The 27,179-nt window shown below is 42.5% G+C and overlaps 1 long non-coding RNA gene across 1 annotated transcript in view; it reads right to left on the reverse strand.

The window, feature by feature from the left end:
• LOC114207792 (uncharacterized) overlaps window positions 1-27,179 on the reverse strand; it is an 89,576-nt gene that overhangs the window by 25,521 nt on the left and 36,876 nt on the right. The window lies entirely within an intron of this gene.

Genomic DNA, 27,179 nt, shown 5'->3' on the forward strand with positions numbered 1-27,179 from the left:
CCAACATTCAATCCTTTTGTGAAGTTTCCTCTGCCATCTCTTGGCTGGTTGGAACTCATCCTCCAGTGGCTCCCTGAAGAGGGTCTCATGAGCTACCTGCTTCCAGTCTGCACAAAGGCACTGTATATGCTGGCTGCAGCCAGGGCCTGAGTCTGAGAAGGAGGAGGATGTGTCTAGAATATATGGGCTGGGGATCAGCCTGCTCATCTGGCCAAACTTCTGTTCCCAGGCTGCTCTATGTTTTGTTTTTTTTTTTAAAGATTTTATTTATTTATTTGAGAGAGAATGAGCGATAGAGAGCACGAGAGGGAAGAGGGTCAGAGGGAGAAGCAGACTCCCCGCTGAGCAGGGAGCCCAACGTGGGACTCGATCCCGGGACTCCAGGATCACGACCCGAGCCAAAGGCAGTTGCTTAACCAACCGAGCCACCCAGGCGCCCAAGGCTGCTATATGTTATTCAAAGTCAGCTGCCAGCCCTTGGGTCTCACTGGATGCAGACAGACTTTTTTTTTAATTTTTTATTGTTATGTTAATCACCATACATTACATCATTAGTTTGTGATGTAGTGTTCCATGATTCATTGTTGTGCATAATACCCAGTGCTCCACGCAGAACGTGCCCTCTTTAATACCCATCACCAGGCTAACCGATCCTCCCACCCTCCTCCCCTCTAGAACCCTCAGTTTGTTTTTCAGAGTCCATCATCTCTCCTGGTTCGTCTCCCCCTCTGACTTACTCCCCTTCATTCTTCCCCTCCTGCTATCTTCTTCTTTTTTTTTTTTTAACATATATTGCATTATTTGTTTCAGAAGTACAGATCAGTGATTCAACAGTCTTGCACAATTCACAGCGCTCACCATAGCACATACCCTCCCCAATGTCTATCACCCAGCCACCCCATCCCTCCCACCCCCCCCACCGCTCCAGCAACCCTCAGTTTGTTTCCTGAGATTAAGAATTCCTCATATCAATGAGGTCATATGATACATGTCTTTCTCTGATTGACTTATTTCACTCAGCATAACACCCTCCAGTTCCATCCATGTCATTGCAAATGGCAAGATCTCATTCCTTTTGATGGCTGCATAATATTCCATTGTGTATATATACCACATCTTTTTTTTAATTTTTTATTGTTATGTTAATCACCATATATCACATCATTTGTTTTGGTGTAGTGTTCCATGATTCATTGTTTGTTCATAACACCCAGTGCTCCATGCAGAACGTGCCCTCTTTAATACCCATCACCAGGCTAACCCATCCCCCTACCCTCCTCCCCTCTAGAACCCTCAGTTTGTTTTTCAGAGTCCATCATCTCTCCTGGTTCGTCTCCCCCTCTGACTTACTCCCCTTCATTCTTCCTCTCCTGCTATCTTCTTCTTTTTCTTTTTTCTTAAAATATGTTGCGTTATTTGTTTCAGAAGTACAGATCTGTGATTCAACAGTCTTGCACAATTCACAGCGCTCACCGTAGCACATACCCTCCCCAATGTCTATCACCCAGCCACCCCATCCCTCCCACCCCCAACCACTCCAGTAACACTCAGTTTGTTCCTGAGATTAAGAATTCCTCATATCAGTGAGGTCATATGATACATGTCTTTCTCTGATTGACTTATTTCACTAAGCATAACACCCTCCAGTTCCATCCACGTCGTTGCAAATGGCAAGATCTCATTCCTTTTGATGGCTGCATAATATTCCATTGTGTATATATACCACATCTTCTTTATCCATTCATCTGTCGATGGACATCTTGGCTCTTTCCACAGTTTGGCTATTGTGGACATTGCTGCTATAAACATTGGGGTGCACGTACCCCTTCGGATCCCTACATTTGTATCTTTGTGGTAAATACCCAGTAGTGCAATTGCTGGAGCGTATGATAGCTCTATTTTCAACTTTTTGAGGAACCTCCATACTGTTTTCCAGAGGGGTTGCACCAGCCTGCATTCCCACCAACAGTGTAGGAGGGTTCCCCTTTCTCCACATCCCCGCCAACATCTGTCGTTTCCTGACTTGTTAATTTTAGCCATTCTGACTGGTGTGAGGTGGTATCTCATGGAGGTTTTGATTTGGATTTCCCTGATGCCGAGTGATGTTGAGCACTTTTTCATGTGTCTGCAGACAGACTTTTTCATATCCAGGAGCCAGAACTGAGGTATCAGAGGCCCTAAGTGGAATTTACATTCCTGAAGGGGAGCTGGCATCCTCAGCCTGGGGTCCTAGAAGGGGTCCTTCCCACGATGTGTCAGACTAGACTACTGCTCTAGTTATTTACTTGTTCCCTGGTACAAGAGTAGACATCCACACCCGTCGCTATGTAACATCCACCCAAAAGGAGCCAGGTATAGTTTCCCATCCTTTGACATGCGTTGGTCGAGGGGATGTTAGCAGATGAGGTGCAAGCAGAGGCTTGAAAGTGCTTGCATGGTTAGGCTTGCCATCTTTGCCTCTGTCATATTCATGCGAAGAACATTCCTGGGGAGTCCGTTGGCCCAAAGAAGATGAGAGACATGTAAACAGAGATGCTCCAGCTGACTCACAGACGGGAAGTAGGAAGCAGAGCAGCCCCGGCTGCCACAGTCTGGGGCAGGGACACCTGCTGAGCCTAGATCAGATCACCCCAAGGCAACCTGCAGTAATAAATATAATACCGGTTTAAGCGACTGAGTTTTGAGGTGGTTTGTTATGCAGCCATGTTATCATTGCAAACTAACTGACACATGTCAGAATTTCGTTTGTGAGTGTCAGTGTCCCTGGCAAAACCCTCAAGAGCCCCAGTGAAAAAAGGTGACCTACTTTCCAGCTGGCGCCACCTCCCCTCTCAGGCTCAAGCTGGAACTGCTCCTCCCACAGCCACTGAAAGCTGGTGACTGAATTCTGCCCAAGGATAGCCAGGAGCCACACAAACGATATGGGTCTCCTGTCTTCTCCAAGTTCTCTTATTCCTTACCACTGCTAGACTCTAAAATATCTCGCCGCTCTCAGCACAGTGCTAATGATTCAGAAGTCCTTTAATACCTATTATTTGAATAATCAATGAATACATTAGGTCATTTTCTGAAAGTGTTACATGAGTTAAAAGGTCCACCATTTATTGTATCTAATGCACTTAAGTACACCACTGATGTTATGAATAAATAAGCAAAGTTATATTTCAGTGGAATTTGATTTTGATTGCATTTCATTTAAAATCTAGCTCTAGGGGCACCTGGGTGGCTCAGTCGTTAAGTATCTGCCTTCAGCTCAGGTCATGATCCCAGGGTCCTGGGATCGAGCCCCGCATCGGGCTTCCTGCTCCGCAGGAAGCCTGTTTCTCCCTCTCCCACTCCCCCTGCTTGTGTTCCCTCTCTCGCTGTGTCTCTCTCTGTCAAATAAATAAAAAATCTTAAAAAAATAAATAAAATCTAGCTCTAGTATTCTGACACTGACACACATTTTAAAGGGCTGCTGGAACCCTCTGACAAAAGAGGGAGTAAAATTCCCTTAAATCTCCTCTAGCCCTTCCAAAGTTGGTGTTAAGGGAAACCTGTTTGGCCTAAAAGGAAACTATCCCTTGCACTAATATACTTGCTTAATCACTCAGCGAATTAAAACTGGATTCTTTGCTGCTGTACTTCTCAGAACTTTTAATATGCTAATGCACATTGTAGAGTTCTGAGTGGGGAATTAGCAGGCAGCATTTCCTAAGCCAACTTGGCCCCGGAACCCTGAGAACTTTTTGTGCTTAGGGCATTTGTATGATTAATATCAGCCCATGGAACACAGTTTGAGAAATTCTGCTCTTTTCCAATGACCTACAAAGTAATAAATCATTTTGTCAGCTACACAGTTATATTTAAATCCCACCTTCCTGGATCTAAATTAACTACCCCCCCCCCACACTCCTTGGTAACCTTTTTATGGCTCTAGCACACTTGAAGGGAATAAAGGATCAAGGCAGGGGGCGGGTAGGAAACCACTAAGCAGGTCAGAAATAATTACAGCGAAAACGCTTTTTTCAGTTGAACAAAGTCTCACAGGTCTCTAAAAGAGTCCACGGTTATCTTGCTATTCACCCCCAACACTGGGTCTTTGAGGGAAGCTTGTGACTGGGCCTGCACTAATAAGGAAAAGTTTTGAAGTGTTCCAAGGAACGCTGGATTTTTTTTTGGCACTGGCCAAGGTTACAGGACACCCTTTAACTCTTATGGGTAAAAAGCAGTATCTTGAGTCTTACAACCTGATCATATGCCAGAGCTGCACATGGACTCACTCGGAGTATAGCAAATTTGCACAGGTTCAACATTTAACAGACACCTGCCCTCAGAAGTCACAGTATCTCTGCAGCGAGCTCCCGGAAACCAAAGGGGAAACACTGAGTCAATCATGGCAAATCATATTGCACCAAAAACTATGTAAGTGCTTCGGATTAAATGGTAACCAAATAGAGCACTATTTTCCTCAATGGTACTCAGTTTAATTTAGTTATTTCAATATAAACAAACACAAGAATAAAAACGAGAATGAAAATACCTCTAGCCCACTTGGCCCTCCAGTGGTCATTTGAACAGCACGCATGATCTTGTGCTCTCATGGGTTGGGTTCTAAAGTCTGCACGTATGGAAAAATCAGTGATAGTCCAAATTGCCCTTAAAAGTCTTAAATTTTTTCTAAGGTGCATGACACATGGTGTGTGCCCCTCAGTGAGGTCCACCCAGGCCAAGAACTAGAGGCATTTTTCATGAAGAGAAAAATAATGCTATCAAGGGACATCATGGAAAGCTCCAACGAATAGAACGTCATATCTGAATCTTTTTTTAAATTTTTTATTGTTATGTTAATCACCATACATTACATCATTAGTTTTTTTTTAAAGGAAGTTGAGGATTTTTTTTAAATTTTATTTATCTATTTATTTGAGAGAGAGAGAATGAGAGAGAGAGCACATGAGAGGGGGAAAGGTCAGAGGGAGAAGCAGACTCAGGGAGCCCGATGCGGGACTCGATCCTGAGACTCCAGGATCATGACCTGAGCCAAAAGCAGTTGTTTAACCAACTGAGCCACCCAGGCGCCCCTACATCATTAGTTTTTGATGTAGTGTTCCATGACGTCATATCTGAATCTTGGATAAAATACCCAATATGGTAAAATTATTTTGTTTCCCCAAATAATATATTGGGCTTTTTTGCAATTCTAAATAACATTACAGAGTGCTTTTTCTTGGACACCAGACAAAATGATGCTAAAATGAAGTAGATAAAGATAGTCAAGAAAATATTGAAAATGAAGAGAAACTTATCCTAGCATGAGTTAAAGAATATTATAAAGCTAGGGGAATTAAAGTATTATGTTACTGTGACAGGACAAACAGACAGCCCAGTAGGAAAAAAGAGAGTACAGAAATGGACAGAAGTAAGTAAGGAAATTTGATATAGGAGAAAGTTAGAATTTCAAATCAGAACACTCCAGATGGAATGATCAATAAATAGAATTGGAATAACTAACTCAACACTTGGGAAAAAATAATAATAAATCTGGATCCCCACGTCATTCTTGACACCAAAATAAATCCCAAATGGGTCAAAAATTTAAAGATTTTAAGTAGACAAAGCCATAAACACACTAGAAGAAATATTGATGCATTTTTAAAAATATCTTGGGATTGGGGAAAAACATTTCTAACCATATTGCAAAACCCAGAAAGCAACAGAACTTTTAAAAAATCCGTAAAGTTGAAAGACAAAGGGGGAGGGGAGAATATTTATAATACATTACAGGGAAAAAAATTAATGTTTGATATCATTTCTATCCAAGCCTTAAATAAGCCAATAATAAAATAAAGCAAACCCATAAAAGGAAACTAGGCAAAGAAATTGGGCAAGAAAAGTTACAAAAGAATACAAATGAACAGTAATCATATGCAAAGATGTTCAACTTTGTTAACAATACAAAGCAAAAATAAAAACAGGATAATAATTCTCGCCTAACAGAATAGAGCAGAGGAAAGATCACAAGGGCTGGCACTGGCCAAGATGTAGACGTTGGGTACTCTCACACCCTGTGTGTGCAGGCTGCGGGTACAAACCCTGAGGGCAAAGTGTGCACACGGTAACAATATCCAATGGGAAAAGGACAGTTTCTTCAACAAATGGTGCTGAGAAAACTGGATAACGATGTGCAAAATAAAGAAACTGGACCACGTTCTTATACCACATAAAAATAAATTCAAAATGGATTAAAGATCTAAATGTGAGACCTGAAACCATTAAAATCCTAGAAGAGAGCACAGGCAGTAACTTCTTTGACATCGGCCATAGCAACTTTTTTCTAGATATATCTCCTTGAGGCAAGAGAAATAAAAGCAAAAATACACTATTGGGACTATAGCAAAATAAAAAGCCTCTGCACAATGAAGGAAACAATCAGTAAAGCTAAAAGGAAACTTATGGAATGGGAGAAGATATCTGCAAATGACATATCCAATAAAGGGCTAGTATCCAAAACATATAAAGAACTTATACAAATCAACACCCCAATTTAAAAATTGGCATAAGACATGAACAGACATTTCTCCAAAGAAGACATGCAGTTGGCCAACAGACACATGAAAAGATGCTCATCATCACTTATCATCAGGGAAAGTCACATCAAAACTACAATGAGATATCACCTCATACCTATCCAAATGGCTAAAATCAACAACACAAGAAAAAAACAGGTAGGTGTTGGTGAGGATGTGGAGAAAAAGGAACCCTCACGCACTCTTGGTGGGAATGCAAACTGGGGCAGCCACTCTGGAAAACAGTATGGAGGTTCCTCAAAAAATTAAAAATACAACTACCCTACAATCCAGTAATCGCACTATTGCATATTTACCCAAAGAATAAAAAAACACTAATTCACAGGGATACATGCACCCCTATATTTATAGCAGCATTATTTACAACAGCCAAAATATGGAAGCAGCCCAAGTGTCCGTCCATCGATTGATGAATGGATAAAGAAGATATAGTATGTGTGTATATGTATATACTCCATTCCATACATGTATGGCCATAAAAAAAGAATGAAATCTTGCCACTTACCATGACATGGATGGAGCTAGAGAGTATAATGCTAAGTGAAATCAGTCATTCAGAGAAAGACGAGAGAGAAACCAAGAAACAGAAAGAAAGAGAGAAACCAAGAAACAGACTCTTAACTATAGAGAACGACCTGATGATTAACACAGGAGAGGTGGGGGGGGAGATGGGGGAAACAGGTGATGTTTCTTAAGGAGGGCACTGGTGATAAGCACCTGGTGTTGTATGGAAGCGTTGAATCACTATATTGTACACCTGAAACTAATAAACATTGTATGTTAACTAAATGGAATTAAAATAAAAACTTTAAACAAACTACAAAAAATTATAAAACCAAAAAAAAGTATGCACACCTTTTGCCCACGAAATCCCATATCTAAGAATCTATCGGAAGAAGAAAATTATTAGAAGCTCAAAAAGCTGCACATGCAAGGAAATTCATCACCATATTTACAATTGCTAGACAAGAGAACAGAAAAAAAGAAAAGACCTGAAATGGAACGAGATCAGTGAGAAGCAGTTACATATATTCTGGTATACTCCCTGCACCATACCATGCAGACGCCAGAAGTGATGATCTATGTCACTGACATGTCTATCAACTGTCAAAACACCAAACCAAGTTACAGAAAAGGAAGTGTGATTCCCGCTGGCAAATAGTGTGTACCTTTATCAAAACAAGTACATGGTGTTTTTGTCTAGAGCTACGCTTGTCAAAAGGCTTTTGTTGTTGTTATCCTTTGCGGTACGGTTTCTTTTTTCTTTTTTTTTTTTTTAAAGGATACGGATTTTATTTATTTATTTGAGAGATAGAATGAGAGAGAGAGAGCACATGAGAGGGGGGAGGGGCAGAGGGAGAAGCAGACTCCCTGCTGAGCAGGGAGCCTGATGCGGGACTCGATCCTGGGACTCCAGGATCCTGACCTGAATCGAAGGCAGTCGCTTAACCAACTGAGCCACCCAGGTGCCCCTGCGGTACAGTTTCAATTAGTTTACTGTGATTACATAAAATTTTCCATAACCAATGTTTTCAAAAGAGAAAAAAGTCATGACTAGATGGGCAAGGAAAGCCGAGAATGTTTTTTAATGTAATGAAGGGGCATTTGCCCTTGCTGGTAGTAAAGCATATTCTAAAGATGTAACCATTAGAACAGAGAGGTAATGCTGCAAATGCGGGTGGAGATTTGAAAGGCAGAGAGCTAACAGAATGCCGAGAAAGTGATCCAGCTACATAGGGAAGTTTAGCTTATGACTAAGGTGGCATTACAAATTAGTAAGAAAGAGACGCATTCTGAATAAACTGTGGTGGAGAAACTACTGCATCATTGAGGGCAAAGAGGGGCACGCTCCTTTCACACGACTGATCCCAGAGGCATTAAAATTTAAGTGTAAAAGCCAAAGACAAAAGACGACTAGAAAACACAACAGGAGGATGTTTGTACAATCTTTAGGTGTGCGTGTCGGGGGAGGTGTCTTCTAAGTATGTGAATCCCAGAGGCCCAAAAGAGAAAAGATGGATAAATTTGATCACATAACAAATTTAAATCTCTATAGTGAAACATACCATAAACAAAGTTCAAATACAAATCTCACGCAAGAGAAAAATAGAGTATTTACTATAAGTACTACAAATTCTGTCTGCAAAGATATAACCAACACCTTAACTGTGGTGATCTCTATAATGTTTTGCATTTTCTTGACTTTTGTTATTGAATATAATACTTTCATAAATGAACAAAAAACTTCTTATTTTTTTATATTTTTTAAGATTTTATTTATGTGTCAGAGAGAGAGCGCATGTACAAGCAGGGGGAGCTGCAGGCAGAGGGAGAAGCAGGGTCCCCCTGAGCAAGGAGCTTGATGTGGGACTCGATCCCAGGATCTGGGATCATGACCTGAGTCGAAGGCAGACGCTTAACCGACTGAGCCACCCAGGCGTCCCCAAGAAGCCCTTTTTAAAAACTAAAACCAAAAAATGCTGGGAGGAAATACAATTATTCATAAAAAGTTTTGAAATAGGGGATGGAGAGTAGAATTTTCTAAGCTTAAAGGTTTTAAAGGAAGGAAAGAAAGTCCTTTCCTGTGTGGGGCCAAGACTTACACATCCAATGGCATCCTCGAAATCTCCACTTGGGCATCTTAGACATACTTCATCCCAGCACAGTGCAACTTCTTGGCTCCCACACCCAGAGAGGGTGGGGGAGATCTAAACCCCAACTACCAAAACAAAATGAAGTCAACGTATAACTTTTTAAATGAGTCCATCAAGACATAACAGGGTCTGCTGTTTTTTTGCTAAAAGCTCTTTAGTACTGTCATCACTTGGAAGGAAAAAGGGCAAGAGGCAGCCATGTCCCTTCCTCCTTGAGGACCTGGCCCAGAAGTCGCGCACCCTCTGGTCTCTCACATGCCATTGGCCAGAACAAAGTCACATGACTGTGCCTAGCTTCAAGGGAGACTGGAAGATGCTGTCTTCACTCTGGGAAGTCATGTGCCTAAATGATATTAGTCTGGGAGGAGGAGAGGCTGGGTATGGAAGGGTCAATGGTCTCTGGCATCAACAGAGCGTAGCCTGCAGTGCACAATATCACCTGTGTAAAATACACTGCCCACGCTCACACACACATGCACCTTGATGGATGGGAAGACACAACAATATTGGGACTTTGGGGACTTTTACTTACGTCCTTGAATTTTTTGGTAATGATCAAATATTTATAATGGGCATATTTTTCAGTAGAAATGAACAATAGAAATTAAATCTAAGGTCAGAGACTTCCTTGTGAAAGACATATAAGCCATAGGAGGCTCTGGGTCTGGGCTGGCTCTTCAAAGCTGTCCCAAAATGAGGGCCTTTATACACCCTCAACAACCAGTCATGGGATGCAGGCTGCCCTCAGGGAGGGGGGAAACTTGACCCAGACACCTCCTCTGGGTCTAGAGCAATTCCAGGAGGGGACTGAACTATGGGTCCTCAGCAGCTAACACTCAGTTGGTGGAATCAGTCAGTGGGATCTATCTCTGTGCTGGAGGGGGGAATCTCAGTGGTGGACGAGAGCATACACTATACCAGGGACAGATACGAGGCATGGCCTAGAACCAGAAGAAAGAAAGAAAGGAAAGTCAGAAATATCATTTTACACATACTACGTGCCATGTGTTTGTCACTGTGCATGTTACCTTCTTCAATTCAATAGTCCTGCAAGCTGAGCGCTTAAGTTCACAATTTTTGTATGTATGGAAACTGAAGTAAGGATATTAGGAAAACTTGTCCAGGAAGAGACAACAGAGAAATAATAGAATGAGGATTCAACTCCAGACGGGATATTTTATTGCAGAACCACTTTCTACCCCAGCATTAAGTCATGAAGATTGAGACCTTGTTTGGTTTGATTCAGATGAAAATTGCTAACGGCATCACAAAAGACTTTTAAAACTATGTTGGCAATGAGAACAAAGAAGGGAAAGTTCTGGTTTAAGGAAAAGGTCGTGAAAACAAATTAATAAATAGAAGAGGGGCGCCTGGGTGGTTCAGTCGATTAAGCACCTGACTCTTGTTTTCTGCTCAGGTCATGATCTTGGGGGTCCTGGGATCAAGCCCCGCTTTGGGCTCCCTGCTCAGAGGGGAGCCTTCTTCTCCCTCTCCCTCTGTGCCACCCCCACCCCCCGCTTGTGCTACCTCTCTCTCTCAAATAAATAAAATCTTTAAAAAAATAAATAAATGCAACATGTACTCTTGCATTGGGGGAAATTGTATAAAGGGCAACATGAGGGCTTAGGCATAAAGTCAGTATGGATTATAGGTATAGTAACAGTTTTGTTACTGATATTAAATTTTCTAATTTTGATAATCACACCATGGATATGTAAAATATATTCCTGTTCTTAAAATTATATGCATAAGTGTTTAGGGGTAGAGGGTCATGATATCTGGAGTTTATTCTCAAATATTCAGAAAACAATTATATGTAGAATAAAAAAATTATCTATGTATTATATATATATATCAAGAGAGAAAGTAAATGCAGCAAAAAGTTAATAACTGGTGAACCTAGGTGAAAGATATATGAGAATTTATTGTAATATTCTTGAAACCGTTTTGTATGTTTGAAATTCTTTCAAAATGAAAGAAGGAGAAAAATCCCCAAGACAGGAGAACCTCATCAATAGGATGAGAGAGTCTCCAGCCTTCCTAAAGGAACTCAGATCTGGTAAGTCTCCAGATGGGCAAGTGCCGCAATTGATAAAAAGTGGATTATGATCATTATCGATTAACAAACTTGAAGTTGATCCTTGGGAAAATTCTGAAATGTATTTTCAAATGGATGGGCTAAGAACATTTTAGAAAAGATTGCAATCTCTAGCAGTCAGTATGAACTCCCCCACAAAAACAAATAAATATATGCAAATTCGGTCAAGCTAAGCTCATTTTCTCTTGTAAAGTAAATTAAAGAAATGATCATCTGCACAAGGTGTCCTGATTTTGGCAAAGCTATTGACTAAGTTGTTCATAACATCTTCATGAATCAGAAGACAATACAACCCTTGCAGGCATTTTTACAGCAACCTGAACACCACCACTCACAATGAAGACTGAATCTGCTTGTGGGTAGGGATGGGGTCGTGGATTATTTTCTAGGGCTGCTGTAAGAAAGCATCACACACTGGTACCACCGCAGCATGAAATTTATCTTCTCGAAGTGCTGGAGGCTGGAAGACTGAAATTAAGGTGATGGCAGGGGCAGCAGGTTCCTTCTGAGGACTGGGAAGGATCCATTCCAGCCCTCTTTCCTTGTCTTGTAGATGACCAACTTCACTTGCATGGGCGACCACACATACATGTCTGTCTCCAAGTCTTCCCCCCCCCCTTTTTTTTAGATTTTTATTTATTATTTATTTGCAAGAGAGAGCAAGCAGAAGCAGGGGGAGTAGTAGAGGGAGAGGGAGAAGCAGGCTTCCAGCCAAGCAGGGACGCCTGATGTGGGGGCTTGATCCCAGGACCCTGGGATCATGACCTGAGCCAAAGGCAGACGCTTAACCAACTGAGCCACCCTGGCGCCCCCATGTCTCCCTTTTTGATAAGGACACCAGTCATATTGGATTAAGACCCACACTAATGACCTCATTTTAACTTAATTACTTCTGTACAGACTCTATCTCAAATAAGGTCAGATTCTGAGTTGCCAGGGAGTTAGGACTCCCACACATAAATAGGGGGGACACAATTCAACCCACAACAGTAAGAGGTGGTGGGGGATATCTAGCAAAGTGTCACAAAGCCTTGCTCTGTTAAACTCTAGCGACAGGAGATCCTCTCTTCACACTTGGGGACTATCTAAAGATGCAAAGGGAAAATAACCAGTAGGATGATGAAGCAGCTGGTATAACAGATACGGAATGAGGGGGTGGGATTCTGTGGCCACATCCCTCACCGGCCAGTGGCACCGCCCTGTTATTCCTCACACACACTCTTGGGTGGCGTGTGGATTAAATGAGAACTAGGCAGGAGGCATTATGCAAACGGCAAGGCTCACATGACCCACTAATCACTGGCACCGCCACCTGCTGGAGACAGAGTCAGAGCCCCCGCAGGAGCGCCAGGCGGAAGACAGCATCGACATACATGAGTGACAGCACTCTGTCATTTCCTTTACAGCTGTCTTTAGTAGGTCTGGGAGATGGAGAGGTGCTTGTGCCACTTTGGTTTCTGGTTCCTTCCCACCTCCCCGCCTTGATCCCATAACCTTCCACCTCTCTGACACTAGGGATCTCCCCCTTTCCAAGGATGTCTCTCAGTTCTTGTCTTTACAGAGACTTAAAGCTTCTATCTGAACATATTCTTAACTTAGGCTGAGGTCCTCTTCCACCCCTGTTTCTCAGGTGTGCCCCACAGGGTCTTAGCATGCATCATACCCAGACCCATAGTCACATCACTGATCCAGAGTCAAGAATATTTAGGAAATGCTTTGCATCTTTTTTTTTAAGATTTTATTTATTTATTCATGAGGGGGCGGGGCAAAGGGAGAAGGAGGCTCCCAAGGAGCAGGGAGCTCAATGCAGGACTCGATCCCAGGACCCTGGGATCATGACCTGAGCCGAAGGCAGACGCTTAACTATCTGAATCCCCCAGGTGCCTGAACTGCTTTGCATCTTTACTGCAGGATTCATCAGAACCTTTCATTCTGCATTCTGATTCTCCAATAAGGGTTATGGAACAAAGCGTTTCTCAAATTGTTCTAACTCTGAACTCCATTTTCCAATCTGTAGGAACTATTGTCCTGTGTTCGTCAGTGCTGGTTTGCACTCAGTGTCTCTGCTTCCAGTTGGTCCATGACACACAGATACCCACCAAAATCCTTTTCCCCTTTTTTTTGGACATGGAACTAGACTCCACTTCTCACCCTTCCTCAAAGCTATGCACCTTCATCCTCTCCAGTGGGATGTGAGCAGTGAGATTTACCCCTTCTGGGCCTGACCCACAAACCAGCTATGTACTCTCTACAGCATCCCTTTCCTTCTGGCTGGCCAGGAGATGAAGACCCGGGGGCCTTCGGGGGGGGCCACTGTCAGCTGGAGTCCCTGGACCACTAGATGAAGGACAGCTACCTCGATGGTCTAAATATCTGCCTCAGGCTTTGCATCAGCAAAAGATCATTTCTATTATGTTAAGCCATGAACCACTGAGGCCAGTTATTATGGTGCCTCACACTGCCCCATCTGCTTCTTCACTCCCTGTAATTCTGCATGAAGGAAAAAGAAATTTCATTTTCGTTAGGGAACTATTAGTCAAATTGGTTGTTAGAGCAGCAAAACCTATATACCTGAACTTACACAGTGTATAAATAGTGGTCACTGCATAATAATGCAACAGACGATAATAATTAGTTATACCTGTGTTGAGAAACTACTTGCTTAAAAAGCAAGATTTGATGATTCATATACTCGGGATTTGAGGATTTCATTGCTGGGGAACATGAAATAATCTTGGGGTATGGAGAGAAATTTGGCTTCCAGAAAGTTCATGATCTTTGAAAACCCCTCAGATCTACTAGATTTAGGGTGCAGCCTTGAACACCTGTAGGCTGAAGGCTGGACTGTCTGAGCATGGTTTATCATCACTGAAGGGGGAAAGCAGGGCTGAGTAGCTGAGAACTCCCTTCCCCATGCTTCCCTGTGACAGATTCTGAAAGTGGAAGAGCCTCTGGAAGAAATATGGTCCATATCTCTGCCTCAAGATGGGATACGATCAATATTACCAGGAAGAAATGGCTTTCGGTCCCATTTTCAAGATCTTTGGGGAAAGGAGTTTCCAGTGAATATCACATGCCTCATTAGGGAAAATGACGTTGAGTTACTTTACAGTTTATCAAAGCCCTTTTACATATCCGTTCGCTCCCCTCGCCCATACTCCTAATAACTTGGCCGTGAAGTAGATGCATCTTCACTTTGCCTTTATCCTCCAGGAGTCTGAGTTACACGAGGCTGTGAGGCCTTCAGGAGTGGTGCCAGGTTAGGATACCGGGTGTCCCATTCCCCAGCCCCACTTTCCTGTCACTTACCAGCCTTGCCTCTCGGTCATCCAAATCAGTGAACGTTCCCTGACCATCTATTCTCCGGAGGGGCTGAGGCAGCCACGTGAATGCACCACAGAGGTGAACAGGACAGAGCCCTTGGCCTCTGGGAGCTTTCGGGCTTGATGGGAAACTATGACAAGTGTGGACACATGCTACAAAACAAAGCTCTGTAGGGTGAACACCATGTGACAGCCACAGGCAACAATGCTCTGAGCCCTTCAGACCAAAACAGCCAATGAGGATATCAAAATGAAGGTGTTGCAATTGCTAGAACCCTCGCCCTTTCCAACCCTCCAACTATGAGAGCTGGAAAGTATAAAAACACTTTTTTCTTCAGGATCCATTTCTCAGCCTCTCTCAAAGCCAGGGTGTGGAGAGGTGACCCGGCTTCTGTCAATCAGAGGCACCCACAGTTCACCTGGAGGTGGAGGAGAGTCAGGTCACCTGGAAGTGAATCAAGGTCCTCTGACAAGCTCTGTGAAGGAAGAGTATGAGGCAGTTGTAGAAGTTTCTGATGTCCATGCCCTCACGGGGCAGAGCAGCAGGCGACGGGGGCATTTCTTCCGTTGCCCTGGGACACACCGCCCCCAGTGCTCTAACATCCAAGCCTGCTTCCAGGGCATCCTACACTAGCCACACTGAATTCCACTACCCGCAACAAACGGTTCTGACCCACTTACTTGTTCACTCCCTAAGAATTATTGAGCACCGCCTTTGTGCCAGGCACTTTTCCAGGTGCTAAGGATCCAGCAGTGAACAAGAAAGACATACTCCCTGCCCCTCAGGGCGCTAACATTCAGGATGAGAAGAGAACCAGCTACAGACAAAAGACATAAATTAACAGTGTGATAACTTTGGTTCTTGTTTCGTCCCTCTCCCTTTCAAGGTGCTCCTTGTTGCTTGCTGAAACTCAAGTTGAAAGAAGAATCTCCAGGCTCCCTGAACCCTGTCCCACATAGGGTGACAAACCACTTCTGCGGATGCTCAATGCTTCTGCACCAGACTCTGCGGGTGTCAAGCCCTCCATTTCCACAGTCCACAAACTACAGTGTGGGTGAAATACTACTTTATTAGTGTCAACACGTTCTAGTTGAAGTTCTCATGCCACCAGGATAGCCAAACCTTCCCTTTCCTCAGGGTCACATCTAAGTTCTGGGGGGCAGGGGTGTCTAACCAACACTGGAGTCAGGCCAAGGGGTGTGCCTTTGCTTGCTCAATGTCTGTCATCTGTCTGCACAGACCCACAAGAAGTCTGTTGCCCCTAGGTCCTTGGTCTTGCCAGAAGCTTCACGTACCTGTCTGCACAGGCCTCTCTGGTTCGGTGGCTCTCTCTACCACTGGGACCCCAGGAGGATAGGCAAGCCTCTGGAATGGTTACCTGAAGCCCTCGCTGGCCAAGATGCTGTGGGGTTATTTTTTTTTGGGTTCTGGCTGCCAAACCACCCCACACTTAGTCTGGCTGAACAGGGCATGGGTCTTTTTTTTTGCACATCAGAAATGCTTTTTTATTTTTATTTGAAATGGCATGGGTCTTCTTTATTCTCCTCCAGAGACCTCCCTGTTTCTCAGTTGGGGAAAGGGGTACTACGGGAAGAAGATCCATTACTGTAATTTAGGTTTCCTCCCAAATGTATTACAAATGCCAATAATTCATTTATTTCTTGAAAGAACCGAGGCTTCTGGAATCAGAAGAGAGCGTTTCTTCCATTCCCCACCTGCCAGGTTTTCTGAGGTCCTGATTCCTACCCACCCCCACCCCTGAGGCAATGACCCTAGAGCACTTTCAACTTTGAAACGGCATAGAGAAGCAAAGCATCATAAGGAAATATATGATGAAGGAAAGAGGGTGGGAAGAAACAGATAATATTTCAAAAATATCACTCCATAGACAAGAAGATAGAGCAGAAGAACTACAGCAGGAGAGTAAGAATGAAGACCACGAAAAGAAAGCTGCTACCACTGGTGTGTATCCATTTGTCATTCTGTGGCAGGACGGTTTTTTTTGGGGGGGGGCGTGTTAAATTAAGTTTAAAATAATCAGGTTGGTTGTTCATTTTTTCATTTAGAAGCCTGGTTTTCCCTAATCAAGGAACTGCTCAAGCCAAGTGATAGAAAATAGTTCAAGATGGGAACCAGTGTCAGGAATAGTAGTTCAGCTGTGTGTACTTTTCCTTTAAAATGTGGCAATGTCATGGCACAGAAGTGGATATGTGGGGAGAAAAGTGACTTCTCTATTAAGGAAAAGCTGCTCAGAGGCAAATCACAATCGAAGGGAGCCAGGCACAGGGTAGATTAGCTTCAAGGCACCAGAAGGAAGAATAAATTAAACCAAAATGGCAAAATATACCCAAAGGAATACAGGAGAAGCAACTCAGCATTTTAAGAAAGTGAAGGCTAAAAACGAAGCAGTAAGTCACTTCTGAGTAAAGTACATATTCATATATAATCTATTCAAAAAGCATGTTCCCTAAAACAAGTTTTGGGTACATCAGTATATTTGATAATATTAATCCATCATTAATCATCTGGTGAATCATCCGAGAATCAGCTAAAGTCCCTGAGAGCCCAGCTTCCAACTTAGCCTCTCTACCCACAGAAAGCCCTAGCTCTTGACACCATATTTCACTTCCTCTAGAAACAAATGAACGAGAGGAAATAAAGTAGCCACATGGGAAATCAGTCTTCAGAGCAAATGGAGAAAGATTCATTAGCTTAGCACAATCATCTGGTAAACAAAACCCGAAGCAAGAATAGAATCAGGTGTAGAAGGACCTAAATGGGGCTCACAGATCAGGAGATGTTTGTGGGAAAGGGAGACAGGAATTTTATCAAACAACTCTAATATGTACATGTAAATATAAATGAATGCAAGGATTGACATGAGCTTCTAAAATGCTTTAAGGAATTTTATTTACCAACATGGGGAAATGTGTTTTGTTTTAAATATGCTATGTGTGTAAACGCATAGACGCATATGTGCACGCACACACACAATGGAATATCATTCAACTTTTAAAAGGAATGAAATACGGATGCATACCACGACATGGATAAATCTTGAGGACATTATGCTAACTAAAATAAGCCAGACATATATGGACAAATACTGTATGATTCTACTTATATGAGGCACCTGAAATAGGCAAATTCATAGAGACAGAAAGTGGAATAGAGGTCTCCAGGTGCTGGGAGGAGAGAGGAAGCAGGGGAGTAGGGGTGGTAATTGGGAGTTAATGGGTATAGAGTTGCTGTTTGGGAGACTGTTTTTCTTTCTGATGACGAAATTCTGGAAATGGTTAGTGGGGATGGCTGCACAACATTGTGAATGTATTCAATGCCACTGAATTATACACTTAAAAATGGTTAAAATTTTGGGGCACCTGGATGTCTCAGTCGGTTAAGCGTCTGCCTTCGCCTCGGGTCATGATCCCAGGGTCCTGGAATCAAGCCCCGTATCTGGCACCCTGCTCAGCAGGGAGTCTGCTTCTCCCTCTCCCTCTGTCCCTGCTTGTGTTCCCTCTCTTGCTGTGTCTCTGTCAAATAAATAAATAAAATCTTTTAAAAAATGGTTAAAATTTTATGTATATGGTAAATGGTAAATTTTACGTATATTTAACCACACTTTAAATAAAGGAAAGAGGGAAGCAGAAAAATCAGTACCAAGTGCAATCTGGGAAAGACTCAGCTGTTTTCCAAAGGCTTTGAAGATGGAGGAAAGGGCCATGAGCTGCAGAGAGAATGAGTACAGTTAATAGAAGCTGGAAAGGCAAGGAAACAGATTCTCCCCTAGGGCCTCCAAAAAAAAAAAAAAAAAAAAGTGCAGCCCTGCAGACACTTTGCTTTTACCCCAGGGATACCAGTTTTGGACGTCTGCACTCCAGAATATAAGAAATAAATTTGCATAAGATAATTTTTTGTTACCACAAATTTGTTTTATTTTAAACCGGCTGACCTAATACTACTGCCTTATCCACCCAGTAGATATTTTGTTACACTTCCCTCCAGGGAACATTCCTCTTCCCTGCACCACCCCAAACCTGGGCATAACTCACCAGTCTTTTCTCGGGCTTATAGGGGACCTCCCACTTGAGGCCGAAGGTCATGGGGCTGCTGATTTTTCCAGGCAGACTTGCCAGACGTAGCAAATAAAAGTACGGAACCCAAAAGAAGCAACAACAAGCACCCACATTCCATTAAATGTGAATTGACCATGCAGTATTTGGGACATATACTTAAAAACTGTTGGTTGTTTATCAGAAATTTATATTTAACTAGCATTTCATCTGGCAACCCTATTCCCTGGCCACATTCAGTGAGCCCACACATAGTGGGTTTTGGTCGTTTGCATTTTTTAAAAAAGATTAAGCGGATAGATGTGTCATTTATAGAAATCTGATTTCCAGATGCTCTTTAAAACTATGTCCTCGCCCACTGCGGGCAGATCTTCCGCCGCCCTGGCACGCGGGCCCGCGCGGGAAGACTAGCGCAGGCGCAGAGCGGCCCGCGGGCCTGCAGATTGCGGATTGCCTTCGCAGAGCCGCTTGGACGACTAGCGCAGGCGCAGAGCGGCCCGATCCCGGGCTCCCGGGGAGCGGAGGGCGAGCACCTGTCACTTCAGAGGAGCTGCCAGCGCCCTCCCGCCCCCTCCGCAGGGCGCGGGCCCTCGGTCCCCTGCGCTCCCAGCGCGGTCTATTTATATCGTCAGGCCTGCACAGGCCCATATTGGGCAGTGCCCGCTGGTCAAGCCCGCTAGCTGCCCCGCCCCGGCCAGACTGGCCCGATCCGCGCGGCCACAAGGCCAGGTTGCGGCGCCATCCCTGCGGCCTCTGCGGAGCCAGTGGGGCCGTGCCTCAAGCCGGGGGTCAGCAGCTTGTAAGTAACGGTGACAGAGGAAACGCGGGCCCCTGTAGAGGGCCTTGTCTTAGCTCTAGGGCCAGGCCAATGGAGAAAGGTCGAGGGCCGGAGTTGGGGGCAGCCTCCCGGCCCTTGGCACTTGTGGGACCCACTGCGCTTCCCTCCCGTCGTCATGGGGCCGGCTCCTACCTTCACAGCTCAGCCCAGCCAGCCGCTTCCTTCTCGAGACCAGTTTTGCTCAGCCAGGAGTCTCTTCCCTCTTTAATGTGGCAGTAGTCACCGTCCTAGCATTATCTACGTTAACGTTTGCCTCCCTCACTAGAGTATAAGCTCCATAAAGGGAGGGACTCTTCTGTCTTTCCCTTCCTGGCTGTCTGCCTAGGACCTTGAATAGTGCCTGGCACTTTAAAAAGCTTCAATAAGCATCAAAAGTATCCCCAGGCAACTCTCTTAACTTTAAAGCCAGGAATATAATTACTCTGCATTTCCCCCCCACACACGTGATTCTTAAGAGGAACTAATGAGCTACTGCATAATGCATATTAAAGCACTTTGAAAAGTATAAAGTGCTCTGAGAATGCAAAACAGTGTGAACTCCTCAAAGGAAAGCAAGCAGAAAACTTGTCTTTTTAGCTTTATCACTTACAGGCCTGGCCGTTATTAAACACCTAGAGTATGGGATGGATTATTGCTATTAAGTGAATCAGGTGTTTTTCCATACTAGTGGGAGACTCAAAGTGCATTTAAGGTAGCCATTTCCTACCAGTGCCTGTGCAAGTTTGTGATACTGAAGCAAAATAAGGTGTGGGGATGGAATGGTGAAAACCAGAGGTCACAAAGAAGTGGCTGGAGGGTAACTAAAAGGGTGGGGGGAGAAAAGCAACAGCGTGAGAATTATAAATGAGGACTGACACTCAGGATAATGGGGGCTGGGGAAAGTAGATAAGATGTGCCATCTGAGAGGTGGCAACTGTCTACTCAGGTCGAATACACTGTTGTCACCATGGGAATGAAGGCTCCAATGTTGCCAAACCTTCCATTTTTTTCAGTAGATGTTACAGTGTTACAGTTGCACGTTAACAACTACTTTGCAAAAAAAAAGTGTGAGCAGCCAATTTGTGATCTCTGGCTTCAGTTCTCTAAAAATTGGGGCCGAATCCCTGAGAGCACGTGGTAACTGGGAATTAATTTTGAAAGTAGAAGTGAAGTGAGAAGTGGGTGTCTCAGTGCATCAGGGAAATCAAGTTAAGGATTCTGGGTGATTTGCTTGACTCGGACAAAACATGAGCAACTTAAAGAATCAAGCACAACTTTTAAATGTAGAAAAGAATCTTCAAGATAATGGTTTATTAACATGCATAAAACAAGAAGAAAAAAGGTTATCATGAAATTGTAATTTAGGACAAAGCAAAACATTTAGTTGCACAGACCTTATTGAGCAGCCCTAATGTAGCAGACATCATCACAGACAGATGTTAAGAGTATGGAAATGACTAAAACATGAGCCCCCTACGCTCAATGTGCTCATTATTGAAAGGGGAGGCAGGCAGATGCAACTATGTTCAAGGTACAGGCAAGGAAAAGCAGAGAAGGCTTCACAGGGGAAGTGATGTCTAGCTGAATTTGGAAGAACCACTTGTATTTCTTCAGGTGGAAGGGGGAGAAGGATATTCCCGACAGAGCACCATGTGTAAAGGTAACACGCATTAGAATTGTTAGTGGTTCGGTACTACTAAAAGACTGAAGTATAAGGAAGGAAAGCTAGGAGATGAGGTAGAAAAGGCGGGGGGATGCCAGACTGTGAAGGGCCTGGTAATGTTTGAATGAGGGGTGGTGCTGGTGACAATAGGCTCAGGATACATTTTTTTATCTTTATTATTGGAGTATATGTGACATATAATGTCGTATCAGTTTCAGGTGTACAACACAGTAATTGGACAATTTCAGACATTGTGCAGTGCTCACTACGGTAAGTGCAGTTCTCCAATTGTATCCCCTCCTTCCATACTTCCTCAAGGCAACCCTAATTTGATGTTTTTTATAATTACCCTTCATTTCTTTATATTCCACCAGAGTTGTATGTATCCTTAAAGAATATATAATTTTTTAAACTTTTTTTAAGATTTTATTTTATTTGGCAGAGAGAGAAAGCACATTTATTTATTTTGTCAGAATATATTGTCTATATTTACTCTATTAGAACATAATTATTTTGCATATTTTAAACATGAGATCAATGGTTTGTAGCATCTATTCTTCTGCAGTCTTTTGCACAGATTATGATGTTTGTGAAATTCATGTTGATACATGTAGCTCTAGTTCATTTTTTGTTTATGCTGTGCAGTATTCTCTTGAGTGAATATCCTCCAGTTTATCTGTTCTCATGTTAATCAATACTTAGGTTATTTCCACATTTTTGCTATTTCAAACAGTGCTACTATGAATTTAAACTAGTTTTGACTTCAGCAAAACATGGAAGCAAGCTCATGTATCATTCGTTATGTAGAAAAAGTAGCAACTTCAAAGAATAATATCAAACATTATAAAAGTAAATCCTTGGCAGCTTAAATTAACATTTTTATGCCACATTAGAATTTGTAGCAGTCCATCTCTCAAAACTAAATATACTGGACATGGGTATAACTGCATTTTGGATTTGCAGAGTAATTAGGCTTTATTCTTGTGATTTGTATTTATCTTTGCTACTCATTTTTTCTCTATTATTATGGGTACTATTAATATGAATGCACCAGTTCAGTCTTCTATAAATTGGAGCAGAGAATAACTTCCCATTGATATCATGAGAACATTTATACAATTTTGTTTTGCTGATGAGAGGAGAATGCCCTCTCTGCCCTCATTATAAGAAAAAGTTGCTGTCAGCTCTCTTTTATTTATGAGCTGTCTGTACCCACAAGCAGTTTGTATCTGGACCCAAACATTGTTATTATTAGAAAATTATTTATACAGGTATATCCCGCTTCAGCTGTACCAAGCAGATTTTACCAGGCAAATGATGTATTGTACACGCACGGCCTTATTTAATTCTCCCAACTATTCTTAAATAATTCTCAAAGCTAATCTCAAGTGAGGATACTGAACGAGGCTAAGAAACTTGCTCATGTTACTAGATAGTAGAGCAAGGATTCAAACCCAGGCCTCGGCAATCCAGCCAAAGCCCGTGTTTCTAGCCTCTGAGCTGCATTCTGCTACACTGTAAAATAACAATAATTTCCATTTATGGAGCACTTGGATGTCAAGAACTGACCTAACTACTTTTATATACATCCTCCCCATTTTACAGATGAACAAACCAAGGTTTAGAAAGGTTAAGTCATTTTAGGATTATAGCAAGTAAGTGGCTAAACTGAGATTCAAACCCAGGACTCTCTCAAAGCCCCCATCTGCAATGCTAGTATCTTCTCTGCACCTTACAGGAACAGGACACATTGCTGAGAATGTCTTTGAAGTGTGTTAGAATGTCTTTTAACTGCCTGGATATTTTTCAGGATTTCCATCAGTAGATTCATTTGGTCCATAAATCCATAGAAATTTCGAGTAGCTTTCAGGAGGTGTATAAAAGGCAAGTAAAAGAAGGGAATACTTAATAAATATATACGCCCCTGGGTGGCTCAGTTGGTTAAGCGACTGCCTTCGGCTCAGGTCATGATCCTGGAGTCCCGGGATCGAGTCCCGCGTCGGGCTCCCTACTCAGCAGGGAGTCTGCTTCTCCCTCTGACCCTCTTCCCTCTCGTGCTCTCTATCTCTCATTCTCTCTCTCTCTCTCTCAAATAAATAAATAAAATCTTTAAAAAAATAAAATAAAAATAAAAAATTTATAAATCCTTCTTCAGATTGTTGGGAACGATTATTTCTGTTTTAAAAGTGTTTGTTGTTGTTGTTAAAGCCAATATCTGGGGCAGACAGGCTGCATCCAAATTTATTCAAGAAATTGATTTATATTTGGGAATCTTGGGGACAACCAGATGATCTTTTTGAATCAAAACTCTTCAACTGGGCTTAAGCAGAGAAGTGGAGGTTGGGCACCCAGATGAGATATTGTCCTCCTCAGGATCTAGAAAGTGGATTTATTTATAACAGTAGAGCAAGAGTTGTTGACCTGCGGCCTGTTTTTGTATAGCCCACAAGCTAAGAATGGATTTTATCATTCTAAATAGCTTTTAAAAATCAAAAGAATACTGTTTCATGACACATGAAAATATATGAAATTCAAGTTTCAATAGCCCTAAAACAGTTCATTGGCACACAGCCATGCTCATTTGTTTATGTATTGTTTATGCCTGCTTTTGCATTACAACAGCAGAGTTGAGTTGTTAGGACAGAGACCCTAGAGCCTACAGAGCCTGAAATATTTACTCTCCGGCCCTCCTTTGCCCACACTTGCACGAGAGTGAATGGTTAAGAGTATAGACTTTGGAGTCAGATAGAACTGTGTTCAAAACTCAGTTCCTGCACCTGTAAAATGTTGTGGCCATTTAATGAGAAGAGGTAAACTTAGAAGAGTGACTTAGTGTATATTGCCTTCAAGAAGAAATGAAGGGGTGCCTGGGTGGCTCAGCTGGTTAAGCATCTGACTCTTGGTTTCAGCTCAGGTCATGATCTCGGGGTTGTGAGATCGAGCCCCGTATTAGCTCTGCGCTCAGTGCAGAGTCTGCCTGAGATTCTTTCCCCCTCTTCTTCCCTCCCTCTCTGCTCTTCCCCGTCTCTCTCTTTCTCTCGCTCTCAAATAAATAAATAAAATCTTTAAAAAAAATGAAGATAACTAGAAGCTTCTATGGTTCTTTTACTTGACAGCATACTAATAGAAAACATAAGAATATAACAAAAGTGGAATTTTACAAAATATATATTAATGTAATTACCTTAGGCAACCTTTTCTCAACCTTTTTGCATATGTCACTTATACCAGTAAGGACTCTTGAGTGTCAGTTACAGCAATCCCAATTCAAACTAGCTTAAACAATAAAGGAAATAGTTTGTCACTGACGCCTGAAAAATACAGATATAAAGCATGTTTCAAACCCATTACTCTGGATTCTCTGCCTTCTTCCCTGTATTAGCTGTGTCCTCATGCTGACTTATGGGGACATGGCTGTTGCAGTTCCAGACCTCTCATCTGCAGAACACATGGATGCCGCCAGCCACTAACCAGAAACCTGAGCTTCACTCTGATTAAGCCCATCTCTGGTCTCACACCCGTCCCTGAACCAGTCATAGTGGTCCTACACCATCCACTCCAACAGAAGGCAGGTTGGATTCTGGGGGAAACCCAACATTGTCCACAGTGTTTATAAGGTACTACTATATTTATAAAGAAAAGGAACACATACTTCTCTTTCAAACTAATGCTGCTTGTGTTTTTATTAAGATAGCCTTATGCCACAAAGTTCAACAAGGGTGGTTTGGTTCCTGCATTAAAGATACAAAATCCTGAGGTGCCTGGGTGGCTCAGTCGGTTAAGTGTCTGCCTTTGGCTCAGGTCATGACCCTAGGGTCCTGGGATTGAGCCCCGCATCGGGCTCCCTGCTCCGCGGGAAGCCTGCTTCTCCCTCTCCCTCTGCCCCTCCCCCTGCTGGTGCGCGCGCGCTCTCTCTCTCTCTCTCTCTCAAATAAATATATCTTTAAAAAATATATACATATATACATATATATATATATATACATATATACACACATACACACACAAAATCCTAGGGTTACAGCCACAACATCTGAGCCCCCAGCATCTCATTTCTTCCTAGCAGCAACAAGGTCAACACTCTGGGAACTTGAGGCACTTTCTGAACGGCCTGCCTCGTACTCGATCTAGTGATCCTATCTGGAAACTGCTCTTGGCTTTCTAGCACTGGTATCGATATCATCTAAGTGATTCTTAGGTATCAGTACAAATGGAATAGGAGAAACTCGTTCGTATTTATTTCCTTATAAGGAAACTTTTCTGGTTTTCAGCTCAAAGTAACAGCTGCCATCTTTAAAGTTGACTGATGTGTTTGTGTACAAAGAGGCCCACATAATATGATTTGGGCTACTCATAATGTGTTGTAGGAGAGCTCAGAAATATAATGACCTCTTAATTACCCATAACTGGATTCTCTTTGTAAAAATCTAAAACAAAGTTTCACTTTTAATCTGCAGGACCTCACAAAGAAAGTTTTAAGCTTTTATTGAAATAAAGCTGAGGCATTACTGCTGGAAAATCTGGCAAGAAGGGTTTTTATTCCTATTTCAAGTATACAGATTCTTGGATCGGCTAGTTGTTATCATTCCACACACTCCAGCACAGTGATTTTTTAGGTCTTATAGTTGCCATCATATACTTAAACATTCCTGTCGTGCTTAACACTTGTTTCCTGAAATGAACTTTAATTCAACACTGAAAAAAGTGCCATTTCTCATTGAGACACAGTGAGAATTGAGACGGAGAAATCTTGCTGCGATTTCTAATCTTGATAGGATTACAGAAATGTAGAACCTTTGCAGCTGACAAATTATGCTTTCATATGCTCTCTTAACTCCTAGGACTGACTTTTTTACCATGGCTCATTCTTACCTAGAAAGTGGATTTATTTATAACTGCAGAGCAAGGACTGACTTTTTTACCATGGTTCATTCTTACCGCGTGCAACTTCTAGCCAAGGAAGAACTAGACAGGGTGACTGGGCCCAGAGATGTGCTCCTCATTGTGAAGGTTGCTCACTCTAGGAATTCCTTCTTTAAATCCAAACAGCTAATTAGCTTCCTTGAAACACCCTGTTTCCATTCCCCTGGGCAAGGTGAAGACAGACAACTAGCTGAAAGAGACTTCTGATTAGACCAGGGCTTTTTAAGGGGAAAAGTGAGTCCATTTCCACTACTGTGAAGTAAGGAATGAAGAGAAGCTGAGCAAGGAGTGGGGATAGAGAAACGGGATGGTTTTTGTGCACATTCTAGGTTGAGGATGATTTAGCTGTAAGTTTCAAGTCTTGTGAATTCTCAGATCAGCAGACGTTTGGCTGTGCTTTCCAAAGCACTGTTTTGAATTATTTGCCCCATAGGAAAAGTCTGGGCAGAATTTTAATAGACTTTTTTTTTTTTTTCTCAGCCATCCTGTGTGGTTCTGGGGCCATTATAACATTTGAGTGCAGTTTTTTGTTTTTGTTTTTTTTTTGGCAGGGACACATGACATTTTCAGAGATGCACGTCCTCAGAGGGCAGGTTACCTAATGCCCCTGCCCCCTTGGCCTGCAGGCAGCTGTGTTTGGTAACTGCAAATGGAGTTGCAAAACGGGCTATCTTATCACTTCTCTCTCCATTCATCTTGGGAGAGAGGACTTTCCAGCCCTCCTAGAAAAAAAAAATCTCTGCTGCTGCTTAGGTTAATGTTAGAAGTTGATAATTTACTGTTTATGCAATCACTGACATTATTTCTAGGTACAAAAGTGGTTGTCTTAAACTACTGCATTTGGAGTGAATAACATTTATTTATAAATACTTTTTAGTACTAATGCTGCATATTTAAATCACAGAGAACTGTTTTCTTATGGGAAACCAGATTCTTTTCTTTCCCTCAGGAGTGTTCCAGCACATCTCTGTAGCTTTTTGAGTAATCAGACATGCAAATAGCCCCACAAGAATCCAGCTACCTTTAAAGAAGACGTACTTAAAAACACTGAAAAGTGT

This window comes from Eumetopias jubatus, unplaced genomic scaffold, assembly GCF_037043125.1.
Source record: "Eumetopias jubatus isolate StellerSeaLion01/CBP00866 unplaced genomic scaffold, mEumJub1_p1.0 scaffold_1, whole genome shotgun sequence".
Classification (NCBI taxonomy): Eukaryota; Metazoa; Chordata; class Mammalia; order Carnivora; family Otariidae; genus Eumetopias; species Eumetopias jubatus.